A 23,757-nucleotide genomic window follows, 5' to 3' on the forward strand; every position below is an offset into this window, starting at 1 on the left:
TAATAGGTTTTCTGCTTCCTCAGCCTCCTTCTTCACATTTTCCAGCCAAACCTTAACATCAGGGAATATAGGTTTACAGTCAAACACGGCTTTGTCGACGGAGGATTGCACCCTATCCCTTGCGTTCTTCAGATCATTGACTTCTTTCTTGAGATCTTCAACATAGCTCTTGTAGGACAGGACGTACCCAAATTGACGTCCGATGGGAGCAAACAGGTACTCACCGAGTTTCGACACAAGATTTGATGCAATGGAGGTAGCAAATGCGTCACACATTTTTTCTGCTTTAATTTCCAGAAATCCCTTTTCCCTCCACCTCCCTCTTTTGTTCCTCTTGTCGTTGCCTCCTTTTATTATTTGCTTAAAGAAATGGGTGTGAAGGAAACTGAACAAAGAAAAGAACTAATCATTCGGTGTATGAAAAGAAAGGAAGAGCAAAGTCATAAAACAACGAGAACTGTGAAACAAAACCAGAGGGGAGAGAGAGAGAGAGAGCCTTGAGTGTACGGAAGCAATAGTAATGTAAATAAACAGGGAGACTGAGGAATATCAGCAAGAGCAATTTAGAATCAGATTGAGGATGAAAACAGAATCGAAGAAAAGAAAGACATCGGCACAACACAAACTGAAAAGAAGGAGCATTTGATGGGAAAATTCGGTTGCTCCTTGGCTCACCGCACTCGGTGCACCGAAGTAACACGTTACTGGTCTCTGTGGACGATTTGCAGACGATCTTGCGAGGACAGACAACACGTTACTGGTCAACCACGTGCAGTAGAAGGATAAATTTCTTTCATTTATTTTTTCTATTATCCTTTTTTTCTTTATTTAGTTTCTTGATAATGGGGATGACTCTTCGAGGGCTTCAACAAATTTTGCAGACTCCGCCACAATTCCACGCTCCCATAGTGTTTCCGCGAGAAAGTTTAAGTGCGTTCCAATTTAGGACTTTTAATTATTGACCGATAGAATTATTTAGAACTTTTTCCCAATATTTTAAAGCTTGAAACATTTCTTTGTGTGTTCATGATTTACAAGAAATCAATAAGTACATTTTGAAAAAAAAAATTCGATAACTGTTACTTGTTGTGATGTTTGTACCATCCATTACTCGGACTTGAGTATGGAAGAGGTTACAAACAATTATTAGAGCACAGCAGATCTTTTTAATTTATTAAAAGAGATTTTTTTTTTTTTTTTTTTTTTTAAAGTGGCTACATCTAAATTTGACATATTGTGAATTGAAGAATAAAGTCACACCAAGTAAAGGTTCAGATCTTTTTATCTTATTTTACATAAAAGAGATGTGGGGAAGTTACCACCTCCTCTTTAATTTGATACAAACCTCCTATCATCAATTGACCAAGATAGCCTTCTACCTTCGGAAAACAAGGTTAACCACCAATTCACCCACTTTTTTCTCTCCCATATGTTCTCTTCGCCTTCTATGTTTATAGTTAATTGACTAAAATTTCCTTCTCTGTTTGAAAATCAATTGAACATTAATCAACCATACTTTCTGTAAATTATGATGGATTAATTTTTGTAAAATTGGTAATTCTGTAATTTTTGTCCTTAAACTACTTTACTTGGATTTCTTTTTCTTTTTTTTGGTCAGAACTACTTTACTTAGATTGTTAATTCTTTAATGTAGCTTTTCAATTCTTCTACTTTTTGTCCTTAAATTATGATGACTTGAGGCATTTTTATACAGAGCACTACCAAGTCCTACTTTTTGGCTTGAGCGAAGTTTTATCACTGCGATTCTGTGACTTCTGTCCAACTTGCCCACATAAATAATTGCAAATGACCATCAAACAAAGACAAACAAAACAAGGCGACAAAAATTCAGGACTTCATGAGTGGATTTGTGATTGCGGCCATTCCTTTTCTTTTATGTTGTTTCTTTTTGCCGTGAGATGATAGAGATGGTGAGGACGAGCAAGACGAGGGTAGACACCCCGTCTCGAGTGAAGCTGCGAACGGCGCTTTCTCCATGGTCGCCTTTGCGGACTATGTTTCGTGGAAAAACTGATTATATCGTCGGCTACTGGAGTCGAAAAGAGCACCAAGAGCGACGGGACGGCGGTTGCGGCCATGCTTATCTCGATGCCAGCGTGGCCACCACCGCCGGACACAGCCCCTTCCCCTCTCACTGCTTCCAGTTTCGTTTTATTCTTTTCTTTTAGAGAAAACATTCTATTTTGTGTTTAAAATTATTTATTTCACTTTTTTTTTTTACTTTTTTATTATAAAAAGACATGTCAACTTATATGTAAGCGTATTTGTCAACTGCACGTAATTCATTTGGACGGAAAAATAATGGTGGCCATTTGTATCCCTCCATTACAAGTGAGTGCTTTTTTTAGACATTTGAAATGCCTAGTCATTTTTGTCCATTTGATGTATATATCTTACAAACCCGTAATTTTCATTCAAAGAACCTTCTCGTCCTAAATAAAAGAGCACGAAAAAGTTGATTTTTCCTTATTTAATATATTTTTTTTGTATAAACAAGAAGTACTTAAACTTTTGAAGTTTTTAATCCAAAAAAAAAAAAAAAAAACTTTTGAAGTATGACTAATCCACGTGAACGCATGTAAATCATCCAATCGATGTACATCGAGACTTACAAGACACTTTTTAAAAGCATTTTTTTAGGAAGAGATATAGGATAATTTGGGTTCATGGTTCTAAAAGTTGAACTTATCTGCTGCGTCACCTATTGGGTAAGTGGAAAGAACCTTAATCTCGAGAAACCCCTTTGAAAATGTATGCGGCACCATCACTGGCTAGATTGGAGACGAAAGGAGTTATGAGGCATAACCAAGTCAAAACATAATAGTAATAATTTCTTCGGTGCCCTATACATTTTCTCGCACTTGTCTGGATGATCCAATAGATTACTCATTAATTACTCTATGTTTGAAAATATTTAGCTGAATAGACGTTGGTAGTTAGGAACTTCCACTGTCGTTGTAAATGTTAAAGCCTATTTTAGTTTACTGCATGGAGTCATGCGCTTCTGTCAGTTAATTTGGCTCTTTTAACAAGAAATGCAATTTACTTAAATCATCTGAGAGCTTAGTATAATCATTTTCCTTAAATCTAAAAAAAAAATCGCTTGAAAATCGGCAATACAAAATCAGACATTTGGGATAAAAAGGAAGTATTCAATGATTCACAAAACAAGAAATCGTGTTTCAATTGGCAATGGTCATGTGAGGGGGAGAATATCTGGTGCACACGTGAGGTGGAAAATAAACAAAATCCCACACGACATACTTGGAGTGAATTGAAAGCGGTCGGAGTAATTGGCAATACCTTATTAACTCATAAATTTACTAAAAGAGGTGCATGTTTATTGGGAGGGAAGAGAACCAAAAAGAGTGGATTATGTTCAACGTCAAATGGGTGGCAAGATGACATCCTAAATAATCCGGGGTTATCAACCTCCACCCTTCATAATTATGTTTTATAATTCAATGAATGCATTAAATTAATTGGCAAATTCAAGATCGTTTTCTCTCCTCTCTCTTTTCCCATGGTCTTCTTCAACCTTCAACCATGGGGAGGGTTTGAGCTAGTCTCACCCTCCCCTCTCTCTTTTGTTGATTTTGTTTGTGTTTATTGTTCTTTTCTTACTTTTTCTTCTCTCCCAATTTAGATTTGGGAGTTCTCTTCTCCCGGTCTAGTTCTTGATTTGAGAGTTTGAACTCTCTTGATCTAATTCTAAATTTGGACGCTATTCTCTCCCGATTTAGATTTAGGAGTTTAATAAATATGCTTTTGGGGATTCAATGCCCATGTGCTCTATTCGTGTTCGTGTATAGGTTCTCTACCTCTAGTATCAATGATAATCGCAAAAGTTTTGGCATCTTGTTAAATTACAAAGATTTGTTCATCCACAGGTTAGACCTATATTTATTTAGCCTATTATGGCAACTTACGATGGTGTAGAGGAAATCGAATCCAGGCACGCACCACTAACTGGCAACGCCATAATTATTGAAGAATGAATTTTTGGCGTGTGCTCATCACTGACAAAGACACAAGATCCAATGACCGGCCACCGATTTTGTTTGACAGATTTGTTTGTGTGGTACGAGTTTGTGATTAACTTTGCAATTGCTCCATCAATCCTCCTTGTGTTATGGATTTGACTTTGTTTTTCAGTATTTGTGCTCTATTTCAATTTGTTTTGTCATGAAGGTTATGTACTTTTGCATCCTTTTGAGTAATGAATACAATTTTCTTTCGACCAAAAGAAAAAATTCAAGATCTTTTTATCGGTCATGTTAAAAAAAAAAATGGACACGCCTTTTTGATTCATTAGATTTAACTAAAGCAAAAGGTTTCAATCAACAAAATTTTGTTGGATGGTCATATCCTTGCTCTTCTATTCTTTTCCTTTGGAGTATCATTACTCATTAGTGATTAGGAAGCTCACACAAGCCACAACAAAACCTAAAGTGTTACCTGATGTGTTATTTTAACATATTAGATTCTTTTTTTCCAATTCATATAATAGAATAGAATGTCAAAAAGTTACATTTATCATATTTTAAATTTTTATCATTTGTTCTTTCATCACTTATCAATTGAGGTTGTGAGGTAGATGGAGCCTCAACAAGTTGGGCCCTATGTTGTTAGATAATGTAGTGATGTGCTAAGCATAATAAAATACAAGCATCAAGTCAAGAAGACATAAAATATGTTGCAATTTATATTTTACTCGTTTATTATCAATCGAGTAAGTTTGATTAGCATGTGTTTGCAAAGGTCTCTCTCTATCTCCACATGTTTGAAAACGTTTATTAGTGTGGGATCCTCTCGATTAGTAAACGGATAAAGAAGGTTTAAAACAACTTTGTCCAATTCCCTATGAATATAATCTTGCATTTTACTACGAGTAAAGCAGATGGAATTTTATAGGTTAAGAGCAAGGTTGTCCATTAAAGAAATTTTATGTATAGATATATGAACCAAAGCTGAAGGCCCTTAATTAAAGGTTTTCGCATACCCACCTTTCAAGAAAAAAACGAATGAGTTTTAGTCAGCCATTCGGCCTCTGATTATAGGCAATATTTTGAAAACAATATAAGCGGAGTAATAGTCGGTATGCGATTCCACTGTTTCAACCAGTCTAACTATTTATACCAATCAGTTTAAATATAAAAAGTGCAGTAATAACAATAGATGCAATATTTTGAAAAGGGAAATTGAAACAAATAGTCTTTTAAATTTGACCCAATGTGTAATGTCATATTAGACTTCTAATTTGTTTTATATGTTCCTTAAAATATTCGTAAATGTTCCATGTTTTAAACTTGCAATTTGTTTGATCTAATCTCTCAACTTTGCATGATAAAGTCAAATTAATTCTTCCGTAGCATTCACAAGTTTTCATTATTACACTATTTGTCATATTTTAGAATATATTTTCATTTTATTTCTTTTGCTAAATCCACAAAAGAAAATAATCTTTATATTCATTCTTTTGACCTTTTTATCTTTATAAATATTATTATAGTTTCATTTAAGTAAATTTAGTGACGCATAAAATCTTAGAGACACAAATATCGATGCATCTGAAATGAGTTTGTGTTGCAATTATTTCACCCATTTTGTTTCTTCTTCCACGTTTTTTTTGCTTTTGGGTTTTGTAGGGTAAAATCAATACAACCAAATTACCAAACAGAAAGGTTGAATGTGAAACAAGAGCTGATAGCATATGAAAAGTAGTTATATGATGACACACATACCAAGAGTGGCTTCACTGTAAGGATGCAAGGGATCCGAGATTTCTTGGCTTCATTGCTAATTTGTCTGCAAGATGGGTGAAGGGCAATGCAGGCCAAAACCAGTCCTGACCAGAATATACGTGGACATATCAACATGACGCAAAAACAAGTGGACCCCTGTTCAACTAATACAACTGTTTAGACCGACCAGTTGGAGTATAAAGAGTAAAGTAATAACCAATATATGTAATGATAATTTGAAAAGGAGAAATTGACACTTGTTTTTGCGTCATGCTGATATGTCCACGTATATTCTCCCTAAACTTAGGCCCAATGTGCAATATCATTATTGGACTTTTAATTCGTTCATGTGGTCTTTCAACTAATCCTAAATATTCAATATAGTCTCTAAATTTTCGATTTGTTCAATCTAGTCCCTTAACTTTCCATGACAAAGTCAATAAATTATTTAATACTATTAACAAATTCTCATAATTATACTATTTTCAAGATTTTCAAATATATTTTCATTTCGACCATTTTCCTAAACAAATAGATGATATCCATTTACTATCTTTTTACCTTCTTTTTTTTTTTTTTTTTGGGTGGGTTATTCTTGCCATTATGTTTTAGTGTCTTAAATATCTAGAAATGATACTTTTCCTATCAATTGTAATAGCCCGAATTGTCAAAATGTGCGTGAGTAGAGACGCGCTAATTTTCAAAGTTCAGCCTACTATTTTCAAGTCGCATATAACACTAATAAAAAAAAAGACGGTTAATAATGATGTCATACAATCATCATTTTAAGGAAATATAAAATCTTAAGAGAGATACATATTGGTACCCCTGAAATGAGTTTATATTGCAGTTATCTCACCCTTTTTTTTTCTTCTTCATTTTTTTCTGCTTTTATGTTTTTTTCTAAGGTTGAATCAATGGAACTAGATTACCAAACAAAATGGGTGAAAGTGAAACAAGTGCTGATAGCCCACAAGAATTAGACATATAATGACACACATACAAGGAATGGCTTTACCGTCAGGATGCAAGGGGAACCGAGAATTTTTTGTTATCTGCAAGATGGATGAAGGGCAATGCAATGCAAACCAAAACCAGTCCTAATAACACCAAAATATAAGTGGACATATCAGTATGAGACGAAATAAGATGTCACCGTGGTGGAAGAAAGCAGCAGGGAACTTAAAAATCATGGAAGAGAAAATGCAATGGAGAAAGATGTTTCGATACCTTCAGCTTCGACTTGGAACGGCTGGAGGATGAAAGGATTCTTTGCTTAGTCCTTGCAATGGGCCGATGACAGAGAGGGAAGAAAACACATATAATTGCCGAGAATATATTGGGACCAATATGTCTAAAGGGCAAGCACGTGGTTGGCCATTTTTATAGTGGGCACTTCTAACTCGGGACAAGCTGGCATTTGGTAGTCAAATCCTAAGCCTGACTTATTGGACTGGCAGGTATACACAATTTCACACGCCAAGTGCTGCCAAGCAAATCAAGAAAACAATTAGGGGCGAATAGGTAAATGTGTTGTTCTCGAGAAATGCTACATTGGCGATGTCCAGAAACTCTCTCACACACGGGAGCGCGCAACACAAATACCCATGTTCATTGTTCATCAACAAACTTGCGATTTAAAAGTTGATTAGTGGAGAAATGCATAATATTAGAGGGAAATGATGCGGACAGAAGATAACACGTGGTTCCCTCCAACTTGACCATATAAATAATTGCAAATCACTGACGGACACACACAAACAAAACAAAGCAACCAAAAATCGCATCTTCATCAATACTACTTGCAATTAAGAAATTGATTAGTTGAGAAATGTGTGTGATATTGAAGGAAATGACGGAGGAGGAACAGATATCACCAGTTATCTCGACCCCCTGAAGACATTCTCAACTCAAGTTGAGATGTAACCTGTCGTTTCAGACTTGTTAACGGCAAAGACCTCAATGTCTGTCTTTTCTCATTCTTGATGGCACGGGCACTTGTTTTCGTTCTTTTTCATTGACCCCACTATTGTGACTTAGACATAACAAGTCGTTAACAGAAGGTGGTCGCCAGTGGCCACGTTGGGTTGGAGTGTGATTTGAAGTTCTAACTTAATATGCGGGCCAAATCCATAAAAAAAAAATTATGTATCATAAAGGGATAAAATTATTCTCCCATCTAAATATCCTTCTTGGGTCTCTTTGTGATTAGACCACGTGGCCATGGAAATCGAAGTGAAAAGGACATTTACGACTGATGAATGATGTAACCCCACTCATCACGGAGAAAATAGTGGGTGGTCCGGGACCACCACGTCAGCGTGGTCCCGGACCACTCACGCGACGTCACGTGTATGGGGAGGGGACAAAGGACCGAAACTGGGCCCACTTCTCTAACGCTCTCTCTCCTCTTTCTCTCTTTGTCCCCTCCCCATACAAGTGGCACTGCGTGAGTGGTCCGGGACCACGCTGACATGGCGGTCCCAGATCACCCAATATTTTCTCCTCATCACGTGGTCTGGTATTCTGTGTCCAGACCACAAAGTCGCAAGGGACCATTGGACAAAGACCCAAAAAAAAAAAAAAAAAAAGCCAACAATTATGGTGTGGCATCCCTTTAAGTGAGACGTTTCCCCCGAACCATTGTCGGGTTTCGATTGACAAGCAACAATTCATAAGAGCTCGCCATAAGATTCATCTGGAAAGAGGCCAACATTCTTTTTCAAAACGTAATTAGTGAAGAGCCCGATTAATAACATCTTGATCGTCCTATACAGTTTTGAAAAGGTTTCAGAGAAAAACTTAAAGGATTAATACCCCGAAAAATTCTAAACCGATATATTTATGACAAATTCACCTCAAATTAATTTATTTACTATGAAAAATCTCAAACTAGAAACCTATGATAAATTTACCATGACTAATCATAAAAAAACTTAAATTAGTACATTTATAACAAATTTACTCAAAACTAATTTATTCAACCTCAGAAAACCCTAAATTGATAAATTTGTAACAAATATATCATTCGCTAATTTGGATTAATACTATAAAAAAATTACAAAAATTGTAAACTGTGACATAAAATCTCAAATTGATATACCAGTCAACTGTCATGTATCATTTAACTTAATAATTTGACAGTAAAATTTAACAAAAACTAACAAAAGGTAAATTTGTCACAAGTGTCTGCAGGTTGGGGTAAATTTGTTGAAATATACTAGTTTAAGGTTTTGGTGGTCAAAAAATAGTTTGCGATAAATTTGTCACAAGTGTACAAATTTTGGATTTTTCAGGGTATAAATCCAAACTTAAAATGATGACGTTTCTTTAATATATGAAGACAAAATAATTGGCTTAGTCCTAAATAAATATCTCATCAGCATTTTCATTTAGAGGCTTTTTGTTTCTCTTTTTTTTTCTTCTTTTTTTTTCTCCATTCATTTTGTTCTTCCTCGTTCATCGGAAAACTCTCAGGTTCATCTTTTTCCTAAAAAAATTGATACTTGATTAGGCTTTCACCGGACACTAATAATTTCCAAAAAAAAAAAAAAGAAAGAAAAAGAAAAAAATCACACCAACTTATTTGCACAAGAGAACTCAATGTGCCCTCCACGGTTTCTCTTCCTCCATGCCTTGCCCTTTCTTCTACGATCAACAGCGACGACATGTGTGTCTGCTGTATTCAGAAAATTTTAAAAAAGAAAGCACAATGACGTGTGCATTTCCCATGATCTTGTTCCTTCATCTGCGTGTCGATCCTGGAATGCTTCAAATGCCAAAAACGAGGTTTGATTGAAAACTGAAACTCGCATATCCAAGCTCATCGATGTCCACTTCAATGGTTTCCTCCGATCTCCTCTACCTCCTCCCCTTCTATCTCTCCGCCACCATTCACGTCCTCAAGAACCTTCTCTCACATCTCATGACCTCCACAAGAAGCCACTTCTTATCGCTCATTGATACATTTCTGTCACTAACGCTCAGTCCAGGCCCAAGCCGTCATCGTCGATGAAAAAGAAGATGGTGAATAGAAAAGAAAAAAAGAAAAAAAGAAAATCCCTAGACGTAAATGCCTAGAGCAAAGCTTGGAACTATTTTGAAATTAATTTTTTTACTTCATGCTCTTCTTTGAGACAAAAAAATCCACTTCGAATTCTTATTTAAAATACTCTTACTTTAATTCATTATTGAAAAAAAAATTCTACATTTTAACACACTAGTTTGCTGAATAATTCATTGAGTGCTTGGTGTGATCACTTTCCTTAATTCAAGACAACAAAGCCTAGAGAATTACTAAAACAGTCTTAAACTTAACTTAATTCAATTATAAATTTTTCTATATTAATTCAACCCTAAATTTTTTATAATTGTATAAATTCAATTTATCTCGTCAAATTTGGCCAAGTGAACGCAGCCTGCCTGGCCAATAATTTTTCAATGATATTTTTTGAATTTTTTATTAATTTTTTGAATTTTATTCTTTTCCTTTTCTTTTTCCATTCTTTTTTCTCTTCTTCCTCTTTTGACTCTGTTCCCCGCAGTGGCCGGCGAGGGCGAGGGTGAGGGCCACGAAGTCCTCGCCGACCGCCGGCGAAAGTTGGGGCCCTCGCCCGGCCTAACCCACCCTCGCCGGCGGCCTCGCCCGCGGATTGCGAAGAAAGCGAGAGCAGAACGAGGAAATTCGACGCCAGGACGAGAATCGAGCCTTGAAGCAGGGACGCGAGCAGAATTCGGATCACAGGCAGAGCCGGAACATTTCCAAGAAAGCGACGCGATTTCGGCGAAACAGAAAAAACCACACGCACTCACCCACCTGCGAGTCCTTGGAGAATGGTTTGGGAAATCGAGGCGAGGAGCGAGAGATTATGGAAGAGAGAGGAAGGGAGAGAAAGATTCGAGGGGATGGAATGCAATGGAGGAGATCGAATGGTGCTAGCCGAGAAGAGGAGGAAGAAGACAGTGAAGAGCGAGAGATTATGGAAGAGAGGAAAGGGGACTTCCTCCTCCTTCGAGAGGCCGGCGAGCCTCGCCAGCCGTGGGCGAGGCCGCTGGCAAGGGTGGGTGAGGCTGGGCGAGGTCGCGGCCCTCGTCCAATGGCCAGCGAGCCTCGCCAGAGCCTTGCCGGTCAGAGGCTCGCCGGCCACAGCGAGAAAAGAAGGCAAAGAGGAAGAAGAGAGAAAAGAAAAGGAAAAATAAAAAATAAAAATAAAAAATAAATTGAAAAAGTAATAAAATATTATAAAAATTACTATATTAGCGTGAATAGGACGGCGCAGGCTGACTCAATTTAGTTAAATGAACTAGATTGGTAAAAGAATTTAGAATTGAATTGATATATTTATAATAAATTTTATTTTATTTTTTAATTTTTTCAACAGAACTTTTGAAGTGTTCTTTTATGAGGTGCTCGTGTGACGTGAAAGCAAATGCCACATTTGACATTTGGGATACAAAGAAGTACGCAATATTTTTTAAAAGAGGAGCTCGAGTATCATTTGACAATTGCTAAGCCCGGTTTGCGAGACTCACACGAGTCTCACATTGAATATTTGAAGTGAAGAGGATGGGAGCACGTAGCACGTGTCTGAGCGGACCCACTGTTCGGGTTTCTCTCTCATCTGGTTTATTCAACGTCCATCAATGGGCGAATAAAGATTTTCTCATGTTTCGAAGCAATTAGGAAGCCGGGTCTCAAAGGCCGCCGAAGATGAAGAAGTCGGAGACCTTCGCCACCCGTCCCGGCCGCACCAACCAGCAGCCGAGCCCGGTGACGGGCTGATCTCGAGTTCTGTAGTTCTCCAGACCCAGATCTGGATGAGCGGATCGCAAGCGACGCCGACGCTTGTCCATGGCCGTCGTCGGCATCCTTCGGAGAGATCTGGTCGGAGGAGGTGGTGGAGCTGCCGGAGGAGTCGTGGGAGGAGGTGGTGGCGAAGTGGGAGGTGGAGGAGGAGGCAAGGAGGGTACGGACCATGGAGAGGCGTGGGTAAAAGGTGGAGGGGGAAGAGCTGGCCTTGCAGAAGAGCTCATAGGCGACGCAAAGGGTGGACGAGGACCCCCGGGGAAGAGGGGGGGCCGGGGAAAACTTCTCAGAGAGATAAAAAGTGGCTGACGCGGAGGTTCGGGATCACTTAATATTTTCTATGTGAAGGATTATAATCAATTCTAAGCACATGGCGTATGCCATGTCCTCTATAAATTGAAGGAGAATCTTTTGGAACTGGCTACCTTTTAATATGGAAAATTCTAAATTAAACAAGAACAATCATCGAATAAAAGTCCATATATTTTTACTTTATATTAAAAAAATAAAAAGCAGGGCTATTTCCACCTCTTCTATAGCTTGATACACACATTTTATTATCAATTGACCAAAATATCAATTTATTATTAAGGAAAAAAACAAGATCAATCGTCAATTCATCCGCTTTTTTCTCTCATTTTTCTGTTCACCTTTCATGTTTATTATTAATTGACTAAAATATTCTTCTATGAGTAAAGATCAATTAATGATTAATTAACCATACTTTTTGTTTCTCATTGTCAACGTTGCTTCTCCCATCTTCTTTTTAAACTATGATGGATTAAATTTTGTAGTACTTTTAAGTTTGTAAGTTTGGTCTGTAAATACTAATTTGCTTAGATTGTTCATTTTTTCTAATGTAGCTAAACTATTCATCTTAATAGTAATAGGATGGCTTGAGGTAATTTTTACAATGTTCAAAAACTCTCTCTCTCTCTCTCTCTCTCTCTCTCTCTCTCTCTCTCTCTCTCTCTCTCTCTCTCTCTCTCATGCAACTCAGATACTCATGTTCCATTTTCATCAATGAATAACTTGCAATTAAGAAACTGATTAGTTGAGAAATGTATAATTCTATGGGAAAATGCTAAGGACAAAATTCATCATATAATTTTGTCCAACTTCCTTAGATAAATAATTGCAAATGACCATCAAACAAAGACAAAGCAAAACAATAGCAACAAAAAATCACAACTTATCGACACGTGTCTTGTTATAAAAAAAAATCGATTGGTTGAGAAATATCTTAAGGAAATGACAAAGAGAGACATATATCAACATATCTCAATCTTCCTGAAAATATGTTTCGATCACAGTCTAGATGGAGTCGATCATTTCCAACTACTCAATAGTGACCATCTTAATGTTTTCTTTCTTTCTTCATTCTCGATGGTACGGAAAGAAACAACCATTCTTTTTTCTTTTTTTCATGTTTTTAATTGACCACGCTATTGCGATTTGGAAAGAGCAAGTTGTTAACATAGAGGGCTGGGTTTCAATGGCCTCGGTGGGTTGGAATGCCATTTAAAGTTCTCACATATCTGGTGGGTCAACTCCGGAAGAAAGCATGTATTTACATGAAAGAAAGTAAGTATTTTTTTCCCTGGTGAATGAACATCGCCACTATCATCTTTTCCAACTAACCTAAGTGGCAAATGGCGCTCACGTGGTAAGCTGACTCGACATTTTTTATTATTGTAGAAGGCAAAAAGAAGATGATTTTGAACTTAAAACGAAAAATTATTATCGAAGAGAAACGAAAAGAAATAGAGTAACAGAATCTTGAAGCAAAACCAAATGTCACAGTTTTCTTTTCTTTCTTCTTTTCGATTTGAAGAAAAATGCAAACACAAAAGCAAAATATAGCGAACAATAGTAATGATTGAAGGGAAAACAAGGTCATATATCGGCCGTTATACCTACGAGAGAGAACATTAATCAAACAGTTTTAGAAGATGTGGAAGATTTTCCCTCAATGCAATACAAGGAGAGGGCTAGGGTGAGCGATTCAAGAGGCGCGAGCGCGAGCTTGCCTTTGTTGTCGTAGGTGTCATTATTGAGGCTAAGAGATTAATTGAGGCAAGACTTGCAAGCAGTCTCGATGGTGATAACTAGTGTCACTTGTGTTATTTCTAATTGAAAATCGCTAACATGATAGTCCAATTAACGTCGACTGTTTTATATAACAAGATTAACGTTGACATGAATAATTTTTACAATTTTACTTAAAATTTTCAAGTTTCCACTTTTCTTTCCTTTTCTTTTCTTTCTTTTTTTCTTTCTCTACCAGTTATTGGGTGGAAATTCGATAAATGAAATAAATAAAAGAAAAAAATTAAAATTTATAAAATTTCAAAAATTGGTCATGCTTGTGATTTCCAGTAACAATTGGCTAGATGGACTGCATGAAAATCGTTAAAATATTTATAACTAAATTTATAAAATTAAAATTTTAAAACTTAATTAGCAATCGTATAATCTTTTCAAAAAAATTTCGGACAATTTTTCTTTCTCATTTTTTAGCGATAAAAAACGGCCGATCCTGCTTACATGCAAGCGGTGTTTATCACATTGGTTGCCACGTAGGTTTATTTGGATAGAAAAGATAACAGGGGACATCTCCATCTCTATATTAAGAGTAAGTGCTTTTTTAGAAGACAAATGGAAAGGGGATCATTTTTGTCCCCTTTAATATTATGCGAAATTTTATCCATCCGGAATTTTCATCTAGGAAACGTCGTCCTAGATAAAGAAAATGATAATTTTGATTTGTCCTTATCTAATATTTTTGTTATAAAAATCATGGAGTACCTAAATTTTTAAAGTCAACTAATCCACATGAATAAATGTAAATTGGGACTTATCAAATACTTCTTGAAAGCATTTTGTTGGAAGAGATAAGGAAAACTCGTGTTCATTGTTCCTAAAAGATGAACAGATATGTAGCGTAATACATGGAGGGTTGAATGTCGAAATCAACTTAATTTTTTTAAACAGTTTAAAAGTATTCTGCAATACTAGTTTTCATTAGGTTGGAGAAACGTTCCATCATGAAAGGAATTATGAAGCGTGCCCAAGGAAAAAAGTCACAATTTGTTTGCAGTTGGAACTCGTAGGCGTGAGGAAACTTTCGAACCGAGTAATGCTATGGTCAACCTTCAGCAATCGAAAGAAGTATGCTTTCAAATTGGTCTTCTGCTAAGAGACGTTGTCTATTATTTGGTCTTTCACTAAATGACGCTGTACTCGGCACTTAGGTCTTTGGCAAAAAAGGAATCGATACGTACATTAGAGACAAGGTATTCATATAGGAAATTATGGGGTGGTGTGGTCCCGTGGGCTAAGACGTTACCCGCAAACCCATCCCATTTAATAAGGACATTTTTTATTTATTTATTAATGAGCAATAATTTACATTAGCTCTCCATAGGATGCCCCTTTCTCACTTAAACATGTGTGGGAAAAGACTAATATTTTACTATTAATTACTTCATCGTCATATATATTTTCTCAGACTAAAATGAATTTATTTATTAATTAGTCTATGTATAAAAATACATAGCTAGTCTGATGGCTCATAGTTACGAATCTCTCTCTCTCTCTGGACACTTCCAAATCAGTAATCCATTTGTGGATCCTCTCACATAGTATAAAGGACTAAGCAGGGTTAGAGCAATGATGTCCAAATCCCTGTGGAGATAACTTTCATATACCCTTGCACTTTACTTTGGCATCATCGGATGAAGCTTTAGTAAATTAAGAGCTAGCTCGTCCGGTAAAGAAAATTTTGTGTATAGATGCGAGAACCAAAGTTGAGGTCCCTTAAGTAAAGATTCTTGCCTATCCACCTTTTAAAGTCAACCATTCCGGTGGTCAAAGGTAAATGTTTTGAGAACTGCTCTAGAATGAGGATTGGTATGCGATTCCACCATGTCCAACCAGACCAACAGTTCATACCGATGGGTTCTGGATAGAATGAATGTATTAAGAAAAAGAAGCAACGTGTGTGACAATTATTTTTAAAAGGTAATGTGAATTTATATGCTTTAAAGGATGTAAAGTGTCCTGCGATGAGTAAAACTCAAATGTTTTTCATCTAATCAATTATAATAAACTAGAGAATGAAGGTGTGGCTTTTTTAGAGAATCAATATAGAGATAAAATTTACTATAATGGGATTTCTGTTTTAGAATAAGTTACCTTGAAATAGATCAAGTCATGTCTAAGTCTCAAAAGGCAATACGATCGGAGGATTAGCTTCACGCCTCAACCCGTAGTCATCAAAGTAACTATCTCAGAACAAGAAGGAGCATCTCGGTGATTTCTTAGGATTTGCATGGTGCTTCTTACCAATGCGGTTTCTCCTCTTCAAGCACAAGCCAAACAAAGCTTTACTTCTTCTCTTGCCCCCAAAGGATGAAAAAGTAATATGTGAATTTGTACTGCGCAACAAGTAAAACTCAAATATTTTTCATACCATCAATTATAATAAAACTAGAGAATGAAGGTGGGGCTTTTATGGAGGAACAATGTAGAGATGAAATTTACTATAATGAGTTTTGTGTTTCAGAATAAGTTACCTTGAAACAAATCAAGTCATGTCCAAATCTTGAAATGCAATACGGTCGGGCGATTAGCTTCACACCTTAACTTGTAGTCATCAAAGCAAATATCTCAGAAGAAGAAGTGTATCAGTGATTTCTCAAGATCAGTGTGGTGTTTCTTACCAATGTAGTTTCTCCTCTTCAAGCACAAGCGAAACAAAGCTTTACTTCTTCTCTTGCCCCCAAAAGATGAAAAAGTAATTTGTGAATCTGAATGCTTTAGATGATGTAAAGTGTCATGTGAACAAGTAAAACTCAAATGTTTTTCATCCTGCCAAATTTTAATAAACAAGAAAATGAAGGTGGGCTTTTCTAGAGGAGCAATGTAGAGATGAAATTTACTATATTGAGGATTGCGTTTCAGAATAAATTTTATTGAAACAGATTAAGTCGTGTCCGAATCTAAAAAAGAAATACAGTTGGAGGATTACCTTCATGCCTCAACCTAGAGTCAGCAAAGTAAATAACTCAAAACAAAAAGGAGCGTCTCGGTGATTTTCTTACCGGCGTGATTTCTCCACTTCAAGCACAAGCTCTCGCCTCCTAAAGTAAGCTCGAATTCTTCTCTTGCCCCGAAGGTTGAACCAGAAACGCTTGGTATATACGAAATCTTGTGATGGTTGCTTTTTTCAAAATGAGGCAAATTTACTTCTTTAACCCTTACCTTTTTTACCAAGACTTCCAAAACAATCCCTTCCTCTTAATTAGCCTCTAGATTTTAAGGATGTTTTCTTGGGTCACTTTTGTGATTGGCCCATGTGGCCACAGATGTCGAAGTGAAAAGAACATTTAAGAATGAATGATGAGGACCGAACACATCACGTGGTCTTCCACAGTTTCTCTTCCTCCATGATTGTCCTTTTCTTGTACGTCAATAGCAACATGTGCGTCTGCTGTGTTCAGAAAATTTAAAAAAAGAAAAAGAAAAGAAAGAGAGAACAATGACGAGTGTATTTCTCATGGTTTTGTTCCTTCATCTACGCGTCGATCGCGAACGCTTCAAATGCCAAAAATGAGTTTTGATTGAAAACTGAAACACGCATATCGAAGCACATCCATACCCAGTTCAATGGTTTTCTCCAATCTCCTCCACCTCCTCTCCTTCTATCTCACCACCGGCATTCACGTCCTCAAGAACCTTCTCTCACATCTCATGGCCTCCAAGACGCCACTTCTTATCGCTCATTGACACACTCCTGTCACAAACGCTCAGTCCAAGCCCAAGCTGTCATTGTCGATGAAGAAGAAGATGGTGAATAGAAAAGAAAAAGAAAAGAAAGAAAAAAAATTCTTGGACGTAAATGCCCAGAGCGAAGTTTGGCACTATTTTGAAACAAATTTTGTTATTCCATGCTCTTCTTTCAGATAAAAATTCCCCTTTGAATTCTCAATTTGAAGAATAGTCTCACTTCAAATCATTTGAAAATATTATCTACATTTTATCACACTAGTCTGCCCAACAATTCATTAAATAATTGGTGTGATCACTTTCCTTAATTCAAGACTATAACATATTGTGAGAAATATCATATAGTCTTAAACCTAACATAATTCATTCATAAACTTATTTTACGTTAATTCAATTCAAAATCTTCTGTAATTATGTTAATTCAATTTTTTCAGCTAAATTTGATTGGTCGAAATTCAAACATTGACATTACAATTTTTAATAATATTTTTTTGAATTTTGAATTTTTATTTTTTTCTTTTTCTTTCCCTTTTCTTTTTTCTTCTCCCTCCTTTGGATTCTTTTGCCCGCCGTGGCCGGCGAGCCTCGCCGGCGACTGGGCGAGGGCCGCGAAGCCTTCGCCGTCGCCGGCGGTTGCCTGGTCTCACCCAACCTAGCCGGCGGCCTCGCCCGCGGATTGCAAAGAAAGCGAGAGCAGAACGAGGAAATTCGACCCCAGGACGAGAATCGAGCCTTGAATCACGGACGCGAGCAGAATTCGGATCACAGGTGGAACCGTTCCAAAAAAGCAACGCGATTTCGGCGAAACGGAAAAACTAAACACGCACCCACCCACCTGCGAGTCCTTGGAGAACGGTTTGGGAAATCGAGGCGAGGAGCGAGTAATTATGGAAGAGAGAGGAAGGGAGAGAGAGACTCGAGGGGATGGAATGCAATGGAGGAGATCGAGAGAGCTCCTGGTGCTGACCGAGAAGAGGAGGAAGAAGACAGATTGAGGAGCGAGAGATTATGGAAGAGAGAGGAAAGGGGACTTCCTCCTCCTTCGAGAGGCCGGCGAGCCTTGCCAGCCGTGGCGAGGCCACCAGCGAGGGTGACGAGGCTCGCCGGCCACTGCGAGAAAAAAACCAAAAGGGAAAGAAGAGAAAAAAGAAAAAGAAAAAGATAAAATTTTTAAAAAATAAAGTATTATAAAAATTATCACATCCACTAAATGACTATCATCACTAAGACTTTAAGATTAAATTGATAAAACAATTTAGAGATTGAATTGATATAATTATAATAAATTGTAAATATTTTTAAATTTTTCTACAAAACTTTTGAAGTGTTCTTTTATTAAGTGCTCGTATAAAAGAAATGCCACATTTGACATTTGGGATACAAAAAAGTACGCAATAATTTTCAAAAGGGGAGCGCAATAATTATTAAGCCTGGTTTGAGAACTCACACATGAGTAGGACGATATCTAGTGCACATGCAAGGTAAGAAATTAACAAAATCTCACATTGAATATTTGGAGTGAAGAGGATAGGGGCAATTGACAATATTTTATTAGCCCATAAATTTTTAGAAAGAGGTGTGTTAATTAGGAGCGTTGACACTGAAAAATAATTCAAGTCCTTATAAATTGATATGGTGTTGGTATTGAGTTGTTGAAAGAGTAATTGATAGGTCTAGTCACTAATCAATAAACCACTGACGTAAGACCAACATTATGTTACCAATGGAAGTGTTGCTAGGTGATGATGGACAAAGACGGTTATCGACATATGATGGCAAATAACCGCTTATGTTACGAAAAGATATAAAGTGAAGATTGTATAAGAATTTTTGACCAATGGTTGAGCTAGAGGATATTCAAGGGATCGTAATTGCTTATGGATAAGGATGTGTAGTTGAAAATAAGCAAGGATTTGTGCAAGATTATATAAAGCGAAGCTTGACCAGTTGTGGAGTATCCACAATCAATGAACACTTACACAATTTATCAATTTCAGTTTATCGGTTTATTAGTTATATCTTCAATTCTTTTAATTAGATTTTACCTTTGTTTAGAGTTAGTGATCATTATTACACAAATTCATGGCACCATATTAGTACCGTTGACGGCACTATAGCAATACTATTCATAACCGCAGCAGTACTTTAGCTCACTGTAGAACTATAGTAGTTTCCTCTCTGAATCGCCATAGTAAGCTGTTTTAGATTTGGCGAAAGTTAAAGGTTTTAAACGACACGGCTAGTTTCTCCTATAAACTTTGAGTCCTTCTACTTTAACCTCTGCTATGAAACCTTCTAATTAAAAATACTGTCGAGATATCATCTTACTCAAATGGAAAGACAAAAGGCAAATAGAATTTCAAGTAATTTGAATGGGCTAGTAAACATTTTCCACATAAGCTTGATTGCAAGGGTAATTGCAAGTCATGATCCCCTCAATTGCCATTCAACATTTGAATTTCAGCGCAAACGTAAGGTCATCCAATGCAGTCATTTTGTTTTTCCTGAACTCTACGGATGTAGCGATTTGGAGATTACAAGACAGCAAAGGCCAATCCACCTCGGAAAATTTGTCGGCTTGCCACACATGAACATCAAAGTTAAGAAAAGATGATCGTTTATCTTTATATAGTCCTACTTGAGGACAAAACCAAAAATTCAATCCATCTATAACCAGGAAAATGTGACATAGAATTGCAGTTAGAGACATTGTAAATCTATAACCAGGAAACGCCGTGCATAGCACATGGCTTCACTCATAATACTTAGAGGGGAAAAAAGAACCAAGAAGGGGAAAAAACAACAATGATAGTGAAAATCCAAAAAGGAATATCAACAGATATGCTAATTTAATATTTATGTATCTCATTTTTTTGGTGGAAGTAATATTAAGACACATGTTTTTGTTTCATAACTTTTTCGAAATCATAGGCAAATTTTTACGTTGACTTTTTATTGATTTCTATAATTTTGATAATACTTTTAGAATTTGTAAAATACATACTAATCAGATTATTTATTGAAAGAATATTGAAGATATAATAATACTGAAACCCTTTCAAAAAATCATTCAAAAGCTTACAGTATTTCTGACTTCAAAATTTATCCTCACAGATTATAAAGTGATAGAATTCTCGTCATAAGCAATAAAGTGATAGGAAATCTGTGAAGTTGTAAAATTTCACCCATTTACGTATCGTATCGAATACTTTGCAAAGATCCATTCATCACTAATATCATAATCATATCATACTATCAATTTTTCCAATTAATGTTGTGTTTATCATATAAAATTTTGACAAGCTCCATAGATAATAATTAAACCATATGTAATAAAAAAATGAATTGGCAAGAATACCCCCACTGTAGAATCCAAAGAAACTTTGTTAGTTGTCTTTGTAATTGGATCGGGTGGCCGCGCAAATCAAAGTGAAAATGTGCTTTCCTTGCCCCACTAAATGAATAATCGATACTTCTTGTCAGAGTCAAGGTGTGGATGGTAGAAATTATTATCTCCTTTGCTTGGCAACTTTTACAAGGTGTTCATAGTGGAAACCACTTTTTCTCTTCCCCCAAAGGATAAATCAATCCCTTCCTCAAGATTGGGAAGTATACCCTCCCCAAAGACTTCAAGGATAATTGATCTTTTGCTAAAATACGTGTTAATCAACACTTAAGTCTTTGACCAAAAAAGAATCGATTCTCATGTTAAAGTCAAGTTGTCCATACTGGAAATTAACTTTTGCATGATGCTATCCTTTAAAGTCAAGATGTTGAATAGTTATGCTGCACTTAAGTCTTTGGTCAAAAAGAAATCGATTCTCATGTTAAAAGTCAAGTTGTTCATATTGGAAATTAACTTTTGCATGATTTTATCCTTTAGAGTCAAGATGTTGAATAGTTATGCTACACTTAAGTCTTTGGTAGAAAAAGAATCGATTCTCATGTTAAAGTCAAGTTGTTCATACTGGAAATTAACTTTTGCATGATGCTATCTTTTAGAGTCAATATGTTGAATAGTTATGCTTTGAAGATGATGGATTGATTGAGAATTTTTGCTAAAAGTGTGCCGTGTTTGAAATTCTATGGAAATATCTTGGAAGAAACTTGGACGACCTCGGATGCTTGATGCGTGTGTCACCGGCTGGTCCGTGACACATCCGCCTTTTAATAAGTTGATGAAAAATAGCAATGTCGGATTTGACTCTTAGTCACTGTGAGAAGGAAGAGCTAAGCAATTTGTAGGAACATTTGGCCTTGATTCATGTTAGCATGAAGTCATTCATAATAGGATAATTATGAACAAAAATCTTAAAACCTATAATACTCGTGTCAATTCAATTATCAAATTCAATTATAAACCTTTCAATTTAATAATTTTGTCCTAAATCTTTTGAACATTTACAAATTTAGTCATTTTAGTCTATTTTGGTCAGAAATCGTTGATGTGATAGTCCGGTTAGTGCTTGTCATCCTACGCGACACTGTAAGCACTAGTGTGAATAAATTTTATTTTTCTTAAATTTGTTTATTTTTTTAATAGGTGGAATGAATAATGGAGTTGTGTGGGTGCTTCTTGTCCAATCTCTTATTTTTCTTCACACTTAGCTTCACATAAATTCGCACTCCGTCGAATCTCCACTTCGTGCACTTTGTGAGCGAGGTAAGGAACCACGGAGCGACCCGTTGCTCTTCACGCAATTTCTTTTTATTTAGGTTTTTGGCACATGGCTATGTGGATTTAATAGATTTTGATCAAAATTTTAATTTTTCTTTTGTTAAAACGGTTTGTCCCTTTTAAATTTCTCTCACATGTTAACTTTACAAATCCTACCTAGATAAATGTCATTAAATTTGTCCCTTATTTCGTATATGTGATAAAGAAAATTGATTTCTCACTAAAAAAATTAGGAGATGTGTCTATGTCCATGCTCATCCCTTGTGGCACTACTTATCAAGATAACTTGAGGTTATAGACAATTCACTATGATCCAGATAATATTACCTAGAGATTAACTATACTTGCTGAAACCTCTTGTTCATGGAGAAGATAAGCATTTTATTCTTTTAGTTAAACAAGTTTTTAACTGTTATTGGATATGTATCGATCTATATTAGAAAATCGAGGGTGATGCCTTGATTTAGAAATGGATGACAAAATATGTGAACAGGATAATCAAGCCGAAATTTGGGCTATAATTCCAGCATTTGTTTTAACATCAGTTACGACAAGAGATTGGGCAATAGGTGAAGTCTTGATGAGTTAGGCCTCGTAGATAACATAGTAATATATACCAGCATCAAGTTAGGATAACATGGACATCATCCACATTTATTTGTGCATGCGTGTTATGTTCATAATTTGTAATCCACGGACCAAAGATATGGTATGAGAAAGTTTCCTTCAATTAAGGGTGGGAAAATTATAACCCATTGCATAAAATATGACAAATTTTATTTTTTACTCTTTTATTATTGATTGAGGAACTTTTTTTAGCATGTGTTTGTATAGGTTTCTCTCTCTCTCTCCCTGCCTCCCTCCCTGCTCCCTCCATATGTTTGAACCGTTAATTTTTTTGTGGATCCTCTCGCATGGGCAACGGAGGAAGCGGATATAGAGTAACGATATCCAACTTTCCATTTGCATAATCTATATATACACTTGCACTTTCTCTTTGAATAAACCATGTGAAATTTTAATAAATTAAGCGCATGGTCATCCATAAAAAATGGATAGATATATGAATCAAAGATGACCATAATTAAAGATTTCCACGTACCCATCTTTCAAGAAAAACTAATGACTTTTAGTTCACCATTCCGGCTGCAATTTTTTGAATATGGTACAGGAGGTTAAATAGGAGTGAGGGCTAGAGTGCAATTCCACCGGTTCAACCGATTGGACCTTTATAACAATCGTTTGAATATAAAGAATGAAGTAAGAAAAATAAACAATATATGTAATGATAATTTTGAAAATTCTATGTGTGAATTCACATGTTGGTGTTCTGCAATGAGTAAAAATCATATATATATATATATATATATATATATATATATTATCAATTGTAATAGGCTGAATTGTCTAAATGAAAGTGAGCAGAGACTTCTAATTTCTCAAATTTACATATTAATTTAAGTCAAAAATTATGCTACCAATAGAAAGACCAAAAATTAGTTTTCAGATAAGTCGTTGAAATTTCACTTTAAACAAAGAAGAAGAAAAAGATGCCAACATTTGTTCTAATCAAATCTTACTTGGTTGGGTTGAACCTAAATCCAAACCAATATATTGCACATATATCGATGACCAATGTCTCATTCTACATATAATATCATCCAATAAAAAACAAGTGAGAGAAAAAGCATGGTGAAGTGATTGGACTAGATGTCATT

This window comes from Eucalyptus grandis, chromosome 2 (assembly GCF_016545825.1).
Source record: "Eucalyptus grandis isolate ANBG69807.140 chromosome 2, ASM1654582v1, whole genome shotgun sequence".
NCBI lineage: Eukaryota > Viridiplantae > Streptophyta > Magnoliopsida > Myrtales > Myrtaceae > Eucalyptus > Eucalyptus grandis.